Genomic DNA, 5281 nt, shown 5'->3' with positions numbered 1-5281 from the left:
GTTTCCGCCCCACATGGACGGCCTTTTGGGGGAGGCTCAGGCTCCTGTGGCCTCTTCTACGGGTTGCCCGTGCTCAGCTCCTTCCACGCTCTGGGGAGGAGCAGCACCCAGGGGTGGGGCTGAGCCGGGGGTCGCTGGGTGAGGGGCAGAGGCCTCGGGAGCTGAGACCGCAGGGACACAGCGTGAGGCACCATCCCAGGCATCCCCAAGAAAGGAGCAGAACAGGGTTTACCTGGGGTGGGGAGTGTATGGAGAGCGTCTCAGGGCCGGTGGACATGTATTGCCCTGGTGAGCAAGTGTGGGTAAAACACAGGCCTCGCTGTGAGCAGGATTTGAACCTGCGCAGGGAACCCCGAATGGATTTCGAGTCCAGCGCCTTAACCGCTCGGCCCTCACAGCTGTGAGTGACGTGGCCCCCAGTGGCAGTCTCTACTGGAGCGGCTGGAAGCCGACGGGAGGGAGCTCTCCACCTTCAACGAGCAGCCGTAGCCATGTTGGCAGGAGAAGCTCTCCCAGCACCATAGCACTCTCCACACCGGCGCTTAGGTCCGTGTAACTTGTGTCACTCGGGGGGTGGCTTATTCACACCCCGAGCCACATACGTTCTACCGACACAAGGGGGAGTGTAGACGCAGCCTTAGCAGAGATGGGATTAAGATCCACTTCCTGGACACTACAGTGCTAATAAACGATGGTCACATAAACACCGCCCTATACCGGAAACCTACTGACCGCTATTCCTACCTACATGCCTCCAGCTTTCACCCTGACCACACCACACGATCCATCGTCTACAGCCAAGCTCTGCGATACAACCGCATTTGCTCCAACCCCTCTGACAAACACCTACAAGATCTCTATCAAGCCTTCTTACAACTACAATACCCACCTGCGGAAGTGAAGAAACAGATTGACAGAGCCAGAAGAGTACCCAAAAGTCACCTACTACAGGACAGGCCTAACAAAGAAAATAACAGAACGCCACTAGCCGTCACCTTCAGCCCCCAACTAAAACCCCTCCAACGCATTATTAAGGATCTACAACCTATCCTGAAGGATGACCCAACACTCTCACAAATCTTGGGAGACAGGCCAGTCCTTGCCTACAGACAGCCCCCCAACCTGAAGCAAATACTCACCAACAACCACACACCACACAACAGAACCACTAACCCAGGAACCTATCCTTGCAACAAAGCCCGTTGCCACTGTGCCCACATATCTATTCAGGGGACACCATCACACGGCCAAATCACATCAGCCACGCTATCAGAGGCTTGTTCACCTGCACATCCACCAATGTGATATATGCCATCATGTGCCAGCAATGCCCCTCTGCCATGTACATTGCTCAAACTGGACAGTCTCTACGTAAAAGAATAAATGGACACAAATCAGATGTCAAGAATTATAACATTCATAAACCAGTCGGAGAACACTTCAATCTCTCTGGTCACGCGATTACAGACATGAAAGTTGCTATATTACAACAAAAAAACTTCAAATCCAGACTCCAGCGAGAGACTGTTGAACTGGAATTCATTTGCAAATTGGATACAATTAACTTAGGCTTGAATAGAGACTGGGAGTGGCTAAGTCATTCTGCAACGTAACCTATTTCCCCTTCTTTTTTCCTACCCTTCCCCCCCTTCCTCAGACTTTCTTGTTAGACCCTGGATTTGTGCTGGAAATGGCCCACCTTGATTATCATACACATTGTAAGGAGAGTGATCACTTTAGATAAGCTATTACCAGCAGGAGAGTGGGGTGGGGGGAGAGAAAACCTTTTGTAGTGGTAAACACCCACTTTTTCATCCTTTGTGTGTATAAAAAGATCTTGTGTACTTTCCACAGTATGCATCCGATGAAGTGAGCTGTAGCTCACGAAAGCTTATGCTCAAATAAATTGGTAGGTCTCTAAGGTGCCACAAGTCCTCCTTTTCTTTTTACTGATAAAGTTTGCGGATGATACCAAGATGGGAGGGGTTGCAAGTGCTCTGGAGGATAGGATTAAAATTCAAAATGATCTGGACAAACTGGAGAAATGGTCTGAAGTTCACAGGCTGAAATTCAATAAGGACAAATGCAAAGTACTCCCCTTAGGACAGAACAATCAGCTGCACACATACAGAGCAGGACGTGACAGCCTAGGAAGGAGTACTGCGGAAGGGGATCTGGGGGTCATAGTGGACCACAAGCTAAATATGAGTCAACAGTGTAACACTTGCAAAAAAAGCAAACCTGATCCTGGGCAGGATTAGCAGGAGTGTTGTAAGCAAGATACAAGACGTAATTCTTCTGCTCTACTCCATGCTGATGTGGCCTCAGCTAAAGTATTGTGTCTAAGTCGGGGCGCCACATTTCGGGAAGGATGTGGACAAATTGGAGAAGGTCCAGAGGAGAGTAACAAAAATGATTAAAGGTCTAGAACAGGGGTTCTCAACCTTTTTCTTTCTGAGGCCACCCACAACATGCCATTAAAATCTCCAGGGCCCAGTGTGGGAGGGGGAGGCTCTGAGCCGGGGAAAGGGGGGAAAACAAGTTTGCATAGGTATAGTTTGACTTCTGTTTTGGGTGGGCAGGGGCCAGTGAGGCTCAAGCCAGCTCCGATGGCGGGGTCTGGGGGGGGGTATGCTACATCCACCCCCTGACTCACCTCAGCAGGCCACCCGCCTGTCTGGACTTGGGGGGGGCCTACAACCAAAAATTATAACTCAAAGGTGGGGGGGCTCAGCTCAAAAAGTTTGAGGTGCAGGGAAAGGGATAGCTAGGGGCTGTGTGCAGGGGGGTAGCTCAGGGTGCAGTGAGGGGGGTAGCTAGGGGCTGTGTGTGGGCAGAGGGTAGCTCAGGGTGCAGGGAGGAGGTAGCTAGGGGCTGTGTGCTCTCAGGGCTCCCCTGCACTCCCTGTACCCTGAGGGCTCTGCCAGCCACAAAGCAGCCGGTTCCCCCCTCCCAGCAGCTCTTACCAGCTGCATGAGCAAAGGGGAGCAGCTTCAACCCCAGATCTCCGCTGTATAGTGGTGTGCAGTGAGCCCTGTGCAGCTGAGCTCCTTGGCAGTAGGAAGTATGCATCCCCTGTCAGTGCTCCTGAAATGCTACCCCACAGCTTTGCAGTCCAAGACTAGGTCTTTTGAGAAAGAATGCTCTACAGCCACCAAGAAGGGGCCAGGCTTTACCTGAGAGCTAGGTTCATACCGAACCCTGCCTCTGTCAGACATCTTTTACTTCCAAAATCTCCTCCTGGACGATTTAGGCATATAAGCATCACTCCTGATCCCTTCCCACAACCCCACCCCTGAATGCTACATGCACGTAAAGCAAATGTTGACAGATTATCTGTTTTGGTCATGAGCCAGAAACAGAGCTAATACTCTGACTCTGCAGCTCTCGCCAGAAAACCATGGCAAGAGAGTTTATTTGTAAATGGGAAGAAATAATCTGCATTTTTAAAGGTCTTTGGGACAGTGATAAAAGTCATTTTAGACATGCAAAGTACTATGAACTTGGCCCTCTCACACTTCGATGCTTCTGTAGGCTGTACTCATTGCACACACTGAGGGCTCCTGGCTGCCCTCCATTCCCCTCCGCCCCATGTGCCACCCTCCCATCCTCTCTGTTTCACAGATTCCCTGCATCTGCTCACCCCGCTTTCATGTCACAGGCTCTGTCCCATGTTTCTTCATCTCCCCCAGGCTGGGGCTCTGTGTGCCCTCCGACCTTCCCCTACCACACAGAACTTCTGTATGCCTCCTCTCCCCAGACCAGGGTCCCCTTTTCTCCCCACCATTCTTTCTTTTCTTTCTGTCTGACAGATAAGTCATTGGGGGTGTCACCATTTTAAAATTATTTTGGGAAGATGATTGTTCAGCTTTGTAGTTGAGATTCCTCCAACATGGGAGTGACTGTTGAGTGTAGGACCTCTCTTCGTTCAGCCAGTTATTACTAGACAATGTTGCCTCCCCTAATTATCAAAGCTTTACTACTGAGTCACCTGTCTTTATTGGCAGTAACATTCTAATTAATATTTACTCCATTTAACTGTATGGTGATTGCCCAACCACTCTCTAACTCTTGCTTTGGTATAACTCGATTAAAGGGATGATAAACAATTTATTTCTGAATACTCCCTTGAGCCTGATCATGCAGTCCTTTTGGGAGAGGGATGCAGAGATCCAGCTTTATAAACCTGACTTCTCTATCTTTTATTCCTGTAAGACTAGAAATAATTTTGTTTTTTAAACAGGAGAATAAACCATCCCTCATTCAGACTGGTCCAGAAGCAACCCTGCAGACCCACCTCCTTGTATTTGAGGCTGAGAAATCCAGAAAAGAAAACCGTGTTGTGTGTTTAGAAATGAGAAAGGAACTCTTCCCGAAGCCTACATACAAATGAACTTTTAAATTTGAGGAGACAGAATAAAAACTGGTCCCAGTTACCAGGGAAATCATGTTTTGTTTATACTAATCTGGAATACATATGGGGATGGGCACTACATAAAATCAAATTTTGCATACTACAAATCTATAAAATGCAAAAGATGTGTTTAATAGAATTTTCTACATCGTTTCATTAATTGTTTTAGATAAAGAAAATATATTAAAAATCATCAGTATTTTTTTCTGTCTTGGTTTCCTTTAAAGGACACGAAGCTTATTCTTACAGCACCGCTTCACTTAACCCTTAAGTACACTCGATCTGAGCAACCAGCAGTTAGGAGGTACAATGGCAAAGGTTTTGACAGCATGGAAGTGAGTTTAACTCAGCATTTCTCGCATGTGGCCACCAGGGGCTTTTTGTGCAGGCCTAACAGCCTCCTGGGCAGTGGTGGAGAGGCCAAAGCATCAGCCTCTCCCCTTCCCTCCCTGGTGCTCCTGCATGAGCCACCATGCACCGCCTCTGGAGACAGGTGGGGCACAATGCTGCAGGAGCCAGGTGAGTTCTTGACTCACCTGTGGGGTGGGCAGGGCACGTTGGGGCTTGGGCTTCAGCCCTGGGTGAGAACCTGGCCGCAGGGCTTCAGCTGCACGGCTCGAGCCCCGGGCTCTGACCCAGGCTCCGGCCACGTGACCTTGGCCCTGGGCGCTAACCCCGGCTGTGCAGCAGCAAGTGCTGGCTCCGGGCTCTGGCACTGAACCCCAGCCCTCAGCCCGCTCCCTAACCCCAGCCCCAGCCCCAGGGTGGTGGGTGTTGATCCACACCTCCAGCTGCTCAGCAGCAGCCGCCACCAACCCTGGGCTCCAGCCGCTCGCTCTGGACCCTGGGGGTGCTGCCTCCCAGCTC

General features: G+C 50.2%; 1 non-coding gene across 1 annotated transcript; it reads right to left on the bottom strand.

The window, feature by feature from the left end:
- Positions 1-317: 317 nt before the first annotated feature.
- On the bottom strand, positions 318-399 carry TRNAS-CGA (transfer RNA serine (anticodon CGA)). The gene has a single exon. It is a non-coding gene; the product is annotated as a tRNA-Ser (tRNA).
- Between the last annotated feature and the right edge of the window lie 4882 nt (positions 400-5281).

This window comes from Eretmochelys imbricata, chromosome 11 (assembly GCF_965152235.1).
Source record: "Eretmochelys imbricata isolate rEreImb1 chromosome 11, rEreImb1.hap1, whole genome shotgun sequence".
Lineage (NCBI taxonomy): Eukaryota > Metazoa > Chordata > Testudines > Cheloniidae > Eretmochelys > Eretmochelys imbricata.
Note: the sequence above shows the minus strand (reverse complement) of the source record. Positions and strands in the feature narration are given on the sequence as shown.